The sequence below is a fragment of the Anguilla rostrata genome, chromosome 9 (assembly GCF_018555375.3).
Source record: "Anguilla rostrata isolate EN2019 chromosome 9, ASM1855537v3, whole genome shotgun sequence".
In the NCBI taxonomy this organism is placed as follows: Eukaryota; Metazoa; Chordata; class Actinopteri; order Anguilliformes; family Anguillidae; genus Anguilla; species Anguilla rostrata.
Window position 1 is genome coordinate 50,381,849 of NC_057941.1, and position 11,464 is coordinate 50,393,312.

The 11,464-nt window shown below is 47.9% G+C and overlaps 1 protein-coding gene and 1 long non-coding RNA gene across 3 annotated transcripts in view; one reads left to right on the forward strand and one right to left on the reverse strand.

The window, feature by feature from the left end:
* Positions 1 to 5,323, reverse strand: part of LOC135264061 (serine-rich and transmembrane domain-containing protein 1) — a 7,955-nt gene extending 2,632 nt beyond the window's left edge. For both annotated transcript variants that reach the window (XM_064352692.1, XM_064352689.1), the window contains exon 1: positions 4,970 to 5,323. The gene's annotated coding sequence lies outside the window, so the exon portion shown is untranslated. The remainder of the gene's footprint in view (positions 1 to 4,969) is intronic.
* Positions 1 to 11,464, forward strand: part of LOC135264067 (uncharacterized) — a 27,252-nt gene that overhangs the window by 14,705 nt on the left and 1,083 nt on the right. Inside the window, exon 2 of the long non-coding RNA XR_010332589.1 lies at positions 11,413 to 11,464. This exon is cut by the window's right edge and continues 92 nt beyond it. This is a non-coding gene — a long non-coding RNA (uncharacterized LOC135264067). The remainder of the gene's footprint in view (positions 1 to 11,412) is intronic.

Sequence of the window (11,464 nt, forward strand, 5' to 3'; positions counted from 1 at the left end):
AGGACTGATGGGGGGGGGGCTAAAAACACTTGAAAGACGTAGTTAACCCTTTGAATAGTAGGTTTTTTTTCCCCCTGAATGTTCTTTTTTTTCTTCAGTATTCAATGTCAGTGTTCTAGAACTGCAGCGCTTTCAGTCACCGGCGGTGATTGTGACATCATCAGCGTTAGAACCTTCAGTTCGGAGCATTCTAATCGCCTGTCTGAGATCTGACACTTTAAACTGAGGGGAGCTGGGAGATTCTCTCTCTTCCTCGGCCGCACTGTACAGGATGTGTAATTATCTCTGTGCCTTCAGAGCTCTGTCTGTCAGCCTGCGCCCCCCACCCCCCCCCCCCAAACTCAGCGTGCACTCCACAAGACAAAGGCAGTGTGCAATTTCACGTCTGAGGCGCTGCTTCTTTAAACTCCAACAGGGGGCTTCAAATTGGTGTGTGCGTGTGTGTGTGTGCGTATGTATATGTGAGTGTGAGTGTATGCGTGTGCCTGTATGAGTGTGTGTATGAGCATGTTTGCGTGTTTGTATGTGCGTATCTGTGCACGCGTGTGTGCACATGTCTATTTGTGTGTGTGTGTGTGTGAGTGAGTGCCTCTTGCTCTGGTCTGATGATCTGTGCTACCTGCTGGTGGAGAATCTGCTCCTGGGCCTGTATTCATAAAACATGTCAGATAAGGAGCACTGGTCTAGGATCAGTTTTTCCTTCTTGCTGATAATGGACAAGGGTGGCATAAGGTCAGGGCAAAAACTGATCCTAGATCAGCACATTTACACTGTGATGCTTCACACTGCAAAAACCGAATCAAATCAGTATTGCAGTCTCTTATTTCTCATAAGATCTTACTTATGTTACTTTTTTGCTGAGTAAGACAAAAAGATTGCCAATGAAGTGACTCATTTTGAGATTCGACGATAAGGGTGAGGAAACAAGCTAATCTTTTATACTTGAGAGAAATATATTTTTTTATGTCTCATTATATGACTAAAACGCTTGTTAAGAAAGACCTTTTTGCAGTATACGAGTATGGGCACGGATCAAGGATCAGCTTTACCTTCTTCATTCATAATGTACTGTGTTAGAACACAGACAGGACACAACCTGATCCCACATAGGCAACCCTGCCTCGAAATGCTTTGTGATCAGGTTCCCAGCAAACACAAAAAATCCCCACAACGTCGTTTCCTCGAAGCTGCAATGTTATAACATTCACAAAAACACTCCATTGTGAGGACATCGTGCGCTAGCTGGTTTGTTTCTCTCTGGTTCATAGAGAAAACCCGGAGTCAGTGCATCTACGGTACGGGAGAGCGCTCCTCATCCATGTGTCCGGGACAACAGGTCCCCAGCCCCAGTCCTGGGGAGCCATTTCTGGTTTTTGTTTTCACCATAGAATCAGCAAGCAGTTCAGACCCAAGGAGGCGAAGGCTAACTGAGCAATCGACTGTTTTAATTGGCTAATTGAGCGTTGATTAAAGGGTTTCACCGACAGTGGTAATGAGCAAGACCCTCGGACTCAAGGGCACGGTTATTCAAATCCAAATCCGGCCCTGGTTTTCCTTTCTGCCAGGCAATTAACTGAGCGATTAGCGCTACCGATTGGCCAAACTGCCTTCACACCTGACTCCCGGGGAAAAGAAGGATGACAGTCTGGCAGTTCATGGCCCTCGAGTACCTGTGATTTTGAATTACAGAGTTCCAGGGAGTGTAGGGGCTCACTGGCGTAGACGCATAAGGCATATACGGGGATTGCATTCATTAGGACTGATTATTTGCCTCTTTCAGACCTCAGAAAGCAATCGCGACATTTGTGAACGAGCAAATTGCGTAATTAGCCTACACTGTGTGTGCGTGTCCCCGCGCGCGTGTGTGGGTTAAAGCTGTTGTTGTTTTGCGCATAAATTGTGTCAAAGAAAGCAGCCTTTTTGAGGGTCGTGATCGCACCTCGTTATCCGCTTTGTATCCAGGCAACGTGCTGATTTGTGTGCTTGTTAAGGCCCTCAGCCTTTTTTTTTAAATTGGGGGGGGGGGGGACAGAAAAGGCTTCACCTGTTAGCGGTTGCGCTCCCGCTAAGCTGCTCGTTCCTAGCTTCGCGTCGCCCGTCCATGAATTATTGACCGGCGGACATCTGTGAGGCAAAATGTCACCCCCCCCACATCCCTGCCCTCACCCGCCCCCCAAATGTAGTCAGCGTGGAGCCCCCCACCCCCCCGTCTAGAGAGGGGTGAGAAATTTTGGAAAGCATTTAGCTCTGAGGAAACTGTTCTCAAGGTCAGAACTGACAGCGTTCACAGTGAGACTGGTGGTGGTGCAGCAGGGATTATAATTTAAAGGTCTATGGGGGATGAGGGGGGGAGCTGGGGGGAGGGAGAGAGAATTAGAGCAGCGTTTGGCAAATGGGTGTACCAGGTTTCAGAATTTCATCCCGGTTTCTGCTATTAATTGTTTACTAATTATACAGTTCAGCCCAATCATACATCTAAGCTGACATTTTTGCTGCATTTATTTGAAATGCTTATGAATCTCAGCCGATGGCTGGTGTCAGGGGCCCTGTATGAAATATTTTGTTTTGGCCTGATCTAGATATGAGCCAGCATTGGTGTACAGAGCTAACTGAGCCAAACAAAAGAACCTGCATTACCTGCAAAAGAACCGGCATTTAGCAGACACTCTTTTCCAGAGCAACTTACACAGTTCTTATTTTTGATTTTTTTTTACATAGTATCCATTTGTATAGCTGGATGTATACTGAAGCAATTTCCTTTCCTCAAGAGTACAATGGCAGTGTCCTAACTGGGAATCAAACCTGCGACCGTTTGGCTACGATCCCAGTTTCCAAACAATTACACTGCCAAATAAAGGCCTGCCCTCCCGGACTGGGACTACCCGCTCCTGCGACAGGCGATAGTAGGACTGCCAAGTAAAAAAGTTTCTAGTCAGTGGGTCCTCTATGACTCATCGTATCCCAGTGCCCCCCTCTGTTTAAACTGAGCATCTAAAGCAGTTGGAACCAGCGGGGTTCCTGGATCTTTACTGAACTGCTTATTAGTAGAGGCAGGTGTGCCAAATTAGGGTTGGAATGAAAACCTACAGGATGGTAGATCTGCAGGAACAGGGCTGGTTACCACTGATCTAAAGTCTGTCTGCGCAAAACGGTGATCAAGTAGCCTCCTCCTCTGACTCACTGTCTGCATTAGCTCAAATGAGCGTGAGCTGTGTGTTTCAAAATAAGAGCGTGTGCTCGTCTGCACCCTTCAGAATTAATTGAGGGCATTCTAGTGGAAAACATGCGCAAATCAGGCATTCACAATTGGGGAAAAATAGGGGTGTACTTTTTTTTTGTAAAATTTTACAAGAGAAAATCAACATCACTGAGGTAGTGTGTGTGTGTGTGCAGATGTGTGTGTGTGTGTGTGCGTGTGTGTGGCTGCACACGTTTTGATGATTTCTCAGTAATGTAAAAAAAAAAAGAAAAGTCCCAGGATTTCTTAAAAAAAGAAAGATCTTGCTATTATTCCTCATTCTACTGAGTAACCAAAAAAAGAGTTGCTGATTCAACCCTCAAAGAAAGTGACAGTCGCATAAGTTCTGACTGTAAGTGTGAGGAAGAAGGAAATAAAAGAAGGGAGTGATGAAAGAAAGAAAGAAATGAATGAATGGGGAGTCCTCATGGAGACGCCTGGCTGCTTCACTACTGCAGAGATTTTCACTTCGGAGTGCAGCTCCATCTTTACTTGCACCACAACAAGGGATTTCTCAGATATGGTCTCTTCTAAGTGTTATATGGAGGTGTGTGTGTGCGTGCATGTGTGCCTGTGTGTGTGTGTGAGAGAGAGAGAGAGAAAATGTGTCTGTGTGCACGCGTCCGTGTGTGTGAGAGAGAGGAGAGTGTGTGAGTTTGTGTATTTCTGTCTGTGCAATAGTCTCTCATTACTACTAAAGGCATAAACTCTTTGTTGGTAGGAATTGCGCATGCAGTTTGAAGCGGTGCGGAAACTTGTAGAGACGCGGTTTGTTTTACATGCGGAGCCTGATTAGTGTTCCTATGGTGCACAGCGGGACTTTGTAGTCTCCCCCGCTGGCTCGGAAACCCTGCAGCCCGTGGCCGCCCTCTTTTCTTATTCGGTTCCTCTCAATTTCCTGTGAATTTTGCGCCCTTTCTCCATTTATTCACATCCTGGGAACAGCGGCGTTCTACCCCCGTTTCACTGAAGTGAGCACAGAAGGGGGGAGGGAGGGGGGGGGGCACTTAGATTTCCCCTGTTGTCGGCTCCTGTTCCATCGTTAATTGTTTTTTATGTATTTATTTATTTATTATTTGGTTTTTGTTCATTTCAAATTACATGATGCGATATGTCTCGTCCAAATCCCAAAAAAGGTTCTCTCCTACTTCCCTCTCCGTCCGCCGATTCTCTCTCCGCTGTTCAGGTGTTTCTTTATTCTTAATTCTAATGCCAGCGCACGCCCGTCCCGAAGTTACGAGTGGCCGCCGAGAGCGCAGCTGGGAAATGCGCGAGGAGACGCTCCGTGAGGACGCTTTGCGGGCACGCTGAATTCCGCGCGGCGCAAGCACGTTGCCGTTGGAGACACAAAGGACACCGGAGGGGAATTAACGGCGACAGAGATCTGTCAGACGCCTCGTGCTCAGCTACAGCACATGTGACCGCCAGCGCACTCCTCAGACAAAACCCGTGCCTGTTATCTTCGTAACGGACAGCAGCAGTGCCGCGATCGATACATTCACCCACACATCAATGCAGCCCCGTTCGCGGGCAGCACATAACCTTTTGTGAAGCGTTCTTTTTTTCACTTTTGGTTTAAACAAAGGTAGCTCACCATTCCTCAAAAATATGGAAATGTAGTTCATTTTCTTCTCCGAAGGTTGCTAATTTTCTCAGCTTTGGCTCGCTGTCAAAGTGCGAATGGCAAAAGCGTTCTCTTTAAAAAAGAGAGAGAGAGAAAAGAAGACTTACCTCTTTCCAGACAGGACTTCTCTCTTTTTCACATTCTTTTGCAATCCATTTCCTTTGAGAGGGAATCCGGGGAGCGATAGTCCTTGTGGTCATTCATTTAGTAGCTGCTTCTCTCAGAGGAAGGGAGGTGAATGCGAACTGTTTGAGACCGAGGGGAGGTGAGAAGGAGAGAGAGAGGAGGTACGCAGTGGAGAGGAGGTGGTCCACGTCCTGTTGATTCACATCTCTGAGTGCTGAAAACTGACTGTCCGAGTGCTGTACAAAGCCGACAGCCCTCCTCCCCTCACTGCATCTCACTCCCTCTCTTTCTCTCTCTCTCTCTCTCTCTCTCTCTCTCTCTCTCTCTCTCTCTCTCTCTCTCTCTCTCTCTCTCTCTCCCTCCCTTTCTCACTCCACACCCCCTCTGCCGCTCCCTCCCACCCTCCCTCCCTAAGCTGCAGTAGGCAGTGGTCGATATTCTGAAAGACACCCCACCCTCTCCTACACCTCTGTATCAAAATACCCCCCCACCACCCTCTACTACACCTCTGTATCAAAATCCCCCACCCCCCACCCTCTCCTACACCTCTGTATCAAAATCCCCCACCCCCCACCCTCTCCTACACCTCTGTATCAAAATCCCCCCCCGCCACCCTCTCCTACACCTCTGTATCAAAATCCCCCCCCCAAATACGATGAATTTTTTTGGGAAGTAGAAGACAGGGAACAGCGATAGGCTCTGGTCTGGAATAATTTGAAAGTATTCACTGTTAAATATTGTCCTTCAGAAAATGTGGAAAAACTGTATTTTTTACAAAAATATGTCCGGATTTTAAAATTGCATTTTTAGAACTTGTGAGTGTGCCTGTGTGTGTCTCTGTGCATGCCTGTGCGTGTCTGTGGGTGTGTGGGTGTCTATGTCTCGTGGTGTGTGTGTGCATGTATGCGTGTGATGTGGTGTGTCTTGTGTGATGTGTGCTTGTGTGTGTCTGTGCGTCATGTGGTGTGTGTGTGTGTGTGTGTCTCTGTGTCTGTGTCTGTGTAGATGTGCGCGTGTATATGTGTGTGTGTGTCCAAAAGAGCGTTGCCTTCCCCACCAGGGAAATTTCAGCTGTCCCTCCTATAATATTTCTCCCCTGCGTATCCAGTCCTGCAGTTTAGAGCAGTCTGCTCTCCGGTATGACGCTGCCTTATTCTGAGCTTCATTAGACACTCTCCTTAGAGTCACGTTTTTGGCGTCATAGCAGCCGGTGTTAGCTGCTCTCAGACCAGTGCTTGTGGGGGGGGGGGCGCTATCTTTCCCAGAACCCCCCTCTGCGATGACTCGAGCGCGTCAGCGCCGCGCCGCGGGCGGGCCGCTCCGACCGCGCGTCGGCGTTTCGGGGCGCCCGGCGGCGCCGCTCAGAGCTGGCGGGGATAATCACAGCTCTCGGCCGTCACCGGGCTGTCAGGCCCTCATTAGGGAAGATTCGCTTTGTGTTGCAGACCGTTGTTTTTTTTTTTTTAAACTTAATTTTATTATTATTTATTTTTAAATGAGACAGTGGCGGGGGTGGCGGTAAGCGTGGGAGGTGAGGGTGGGGTGGAATTAGGGGTGAGGGTGGGGTGAGGGGTGTCTGGGAACACCAGCTGGGAGTTGTGGGCCCTGCTGGTAGTTCTGGGCAATTACACGCCTTTATGAAAAATTAGTCTCGGTGAAAATATGACAGAAATTAAATAAACGTGTATTTATTTTTATTTTTTTTGCAGGTTTCAATTTGAAGACGCGCTGTCTTCCATATGCGTGTGCCGTAACAATTATTGGGGTTCTGGATATGCCTTGGAGGGACACACCCCAGTACCAGAGAGTTTAGCAGTTTTCAGGGTTCATCACAGATGACCTCACCCCTCTCAAACCCAGGCTTCCGCACCCTGTGATGTCACAGAAACGCAGAATTCCGATACAGCTTCAAGCAGCCGCACGGCGAGTTCTCTGAGCTCGGGTTCGTTTCTGTTTCTCCCTCGCCTTCCTTTCCTCCGCCTTCATACTTCTCACACTGGAAAATGACGGTACGTGCAGGTGCAGGCGCCTGGAATACCAAAAAGGGAACTGCAAAAAAAAAAACAAACAGTTTTCAGCGCCCAGTGTGAATTGATGGTTGTTTTTGTTGTGTGAAGCACCGTATTCCGTATGCATAAAAACAATTTTCCTCTTCGGGGCAGCATGTCAGACACCGTAGCCGGGGGATATAAATTTCGGGTTTCCGTCCTGGCGGCGTTCCAATTCCATTCCGTTCCGTCCCCGTCCTGTCCCCAAAACAAATTTTTCATTCTCACTCTGCTCGGCCCTGAGATTCGGATATTGCTCATATCGCGCGGCTAAATTCTTTTGGCACCGCTGAGAGGAACTCGGCTGCCGGAGGACGGAACAACCGCGGTATCCTTTTCCTGTTAGAACCTCCGACCCTCAATGTTTAGCATCGGGTAGACTGACTCTCTTGACTGCTCCATGTGCTACACCCCCACCCCCACCGCCCCCCCCCCCCCCCCCCTTTCTTTTCGGCCGAGCTCTGGCACCTGACATATGGCTGCTCCTTCATAAGCGCTTGGGAGCGGCGGGCGCAGAATACCAATGCGCTTGGTATCTCTCCCCCGTCGCTCCCGGAAGATGCTATCTCCCCCGCAGGCTGGGCCGCTCGTAAAGGTTTCGGTGGACGGCGAGAAAAAGCGAAAAGCTGCCTTTTTACGGGGGTAACACTGGGACAAAAAAAAAACAGTGACGCGAATTGTCCCGTCGTGAGGAATTTTTAAAAAGGGGGATTTAAAAATTCCCCTTCTGTTTTTCTTTTAATGAGCTGGAGTGTAGCTGGCTTGGTTTTTTTTCTTCCTTTCTCCTTCCTCTTCTCTCTCTCTCTCTATTTTCAGCCAAAATCCAGAAGTACGGGCAGAGGAAGGCGGGCACCGGGTGCCACAAAGAGATTTCTCGAGACGAAAATGTGACAAAAGTCACAACAGCTCCCTTCGGAAAACCCTTTCATTAAACCTCATTATTTCCAGACGAGGCTGTTCCGTCTCTCTCCTGGCTGTTCCATCCCCCCTCCCCCCGGGCTGTTCTGTCTCCCCCCTGGCTGTTCCATCCCCCTCCCCCCGGCTGTTCCGTCTCCCCCCCCGGGCTGTATTGATCCGGCACATTCCGCGCCACTCCCGCTCGTTCGGGTCCAATTGGACCGTGCGGCTCGTCGCACTACGACAGAGACCAAGGACACGTGGAAGGGCAGCTCCCTTCTCCTAATTAGTCTTGCCCTGCCAGCTGGGGGGAAGGAGACAGAAGGGGGGGGGGGTGGTGCGCGATTGGAAGGGGGGGGGGGCTGGTGTGTGCGTGAAGAGCGAGGCGACTAGCGCGGCGTCTTCAGCGCCTCCTCGGCTAATTCCCATAATTCCTGGGCGTGCTGAGAGGGTCCTCTGAGCCTCTCTCATTGTGTCCTGCTCTTCTGAAGGGCTCCGATAAGAGCTGCTCTCCTCCCCCCCCCAGTCCCAGATGCTGCCGTGGAGATAGCGGTGGACAAATCTCTAACGTTTGTTACCAAGAGACTTTTTAGCGCATTTAGTGGATTTTCTCCAACATGAGCCCAAAGACTTTTGCCCAGAGGGGCCACATTATGTTCGGCTGCCCATATAGGCTACAGAAGAGGCTGAAACAGGCTACAGTTGGGGCCCTTGGACGCAAGGCCCCACCAGGGAATAACTCAAATAGGGCCCCCGTGGGGCCCGTACTGTAGATTAGCTGGAACCAACCCAATCACCACCCCTAAAATGGCCCTGTTCGAGCCCATGCCCTGATGAACTGTGCGTAACTCATGCAAAAACCGTGTGTGCCCCCCTCGTGTGACCCATGAGGGGCGCCTTGTGGGCTGGTTTCTCAGTATCGTGAGGGACACGCCCCCTCCCACAGGGGCTCATTCACGCCTGCACATCCGTCAACATGCCCCCCCCCCCTTCCCCACGAAAAGGGGGGGCACTGGAGCGTGTGGCTTTGGGGCGGCCGGGGAAAACGCTCTGCCTGTCTGACTCCGCCCCCCACAGGGAGGAAGAGGAGGGGTAAGCGGCGGGATTCTGTCCGTCCGGCTCGGTGCAACTGAGGGCCAACTGTCAAAACCCCCCCCCGGTCTAATGAGACTTCACAGAAAAGGGGGTGATGGGGGGGGGTGGGGGAGTTCACATTTTGACTCTGAACTATTCTCCGAATGTTTATTCTTCCAGGCTATGCTGCCCCGCTGTGTACTCACAGCTGGTATTTCTGTTAATTTCAGCCCATAATAATAATAATAATAATAATAATAATAATAATAATAATAAATTAATTAATAAATAACATGCCAAACCGTTTCAATCTGCTCTTTTCTGGTTGAATATGAAAATATGAAAAATCAGTGCACAGAATATGAATCATTCCCCCCAAAAAAACCCTAAAAATAGTTAGCTGGCTGTTTCAGTTTTTTTTGTTTGAAAATTTTGCACTTCAGATAATACCTAGGACTTCCCAGGTGATAAAATCTTTGCTTCTTCTCTGAAAGACAAAAGCACCAGGAAAAAAAAAACCACAATCTTCAGAATTCTATTGGGGAAGGGGGAGGGGGAGGGGGAGGTGGGGTGGGGATACTGAAGGGAGATTTATTCTAATAGATAAATAATTAAAAAATTAAAGACGACTGAGAAAGCCCTTGAATTGCAAAAGCCCCTTTCTCCATCTATTCATAATTCATAGGCTTGGCACACATGGATGTTAGCCCTAGGATCATGGTTGTGGGGGGGTGGCTGTCTAAACAGAAGGGCTTTCTGAAGGGACAGCGTGGTCTTCCCAAGGCATTTCACCGAAGGTGGTGTTCCTGGATGCTCTGAATAATTCATAGGAGGGAAAAACGAGCACAAGTAAACAATGAAACTTCGATTTTTATTATTAAACCCAGAAAAAAAAAACCACACACACGAAAAAGCAGCTTCAGGCGCTCTTGTTAATTTGGGTCGCCCTGTTCCGTGTAGCCTGCTCTTGTCAGCTTTGGAACCGACCGTAATTATCCCAAACACAAGACCGAGAGAGCGACCTCCTGCAGGTTTTTATTCAGTTTGGGGACTGAACTCCCCGTTCGCTTAATTAGTGTCGTCCTTTAATTAAGGCAGGGGTCTCTCTCACATTTAGTGTTTTGGTATTGTAGTACATTCTGAAATATGAACTGAAGCGCGTATCTCAACTGGGTAAAGGTCAGAAACTGATGTTCTGGTGCCTTTGGCTCATTGAAGAGTATTTTTTTTAAAATGTGTTTTCAAAATTACAAGTCAGTGTTTTAGAACTCTGTTGCTTTCAGTCACCAATAGCGATTGTGAGATCAGCATTAGAATGCTCAGTTAAGAACATTTTAATCAGACATTTGTGATCTCACACCTTAATGCGTTTTAATGTAGGCCTTGACTTTCTATTCCATACCTACAGTAGGCCAGTTATGCCAATGTAAATCTGAATAATATACCACACACATTTTACTGTCACTAGTCCAAAGGGTAATTAACTCATGGTTTTATGTGACAAGTACACATGTAATCTGTAATGTCATTTCAAATACATCCTCAGACAAGAGAACTTGTTTGATGCCAGCTAAGGTTTTTTTTTTTAATTATGCTTGTTCAGGTATTTGAAATATTACACAACAGTGCATAATTCTCCTACACTGAACATTTAATATCTATCAAACCTTCAAGACTCGTTAATATGAGAAGATAAAGCATATTCAGCTATGCCCTTTATTTCCGAATATTAATAATATTTTTAAAGTGAGTTTTATAGTCTCAGTGCAAGACTGAAACACTTAAGGCAGACTTTTTGCGGTGTTGTTTGAAGAATCTCGCTGAGACGTCTCGACTGAAACTTAGCCAGAGGCTGCCGCTTGACGTAGAGCATCTCAGACAGCGTAGAAATTACCCCAAAATAATCAAACACCAAGAGCTGAGACTGAATTCAAGAGAGAGGGGAAAAAGCTGACGACCAATTAAATTCCGACAGGAGTTTGAAATGAGCTTTTATGTTTTGAGAAGGTCTTCGGATAAAGAGTTTCTGTTTCGAGATAAAAGTCGGGCAATCATTTGATAAGAGCAGATAATGCAAATAATAACTTGGTAATGAAGTGGTCTGTCCCTGTCCTGGAAGGAGTAGCAGACATTTGTGTGGCTTTGGTTGGAAGCGAATCGCATTGCTCAAAGAGAAAGGGCTGGGCCTCTTGTTAAATAAGCCTCTGAGGAGATAAGCCAGACCTGTAATTAACTCGGGTTCTGTTCTAAAGGAACAGGACAATAATTCTGTGTGTGTGTGTGTGTGTGGGTGTGTGGGTGTCTGGGTGTTGATGTGTGTGTCCGTGTGTGTGTGTGTGTGTGTGTCTCTATGTTTATGTTACCCTTGCTTAATGTCTGGATACTTCCTCTTCTTTTAATCTCAGACTCAACCTTGGCGAACAGCGGAGCCACAGTTTGCCAGCAGCGATCTGGAAG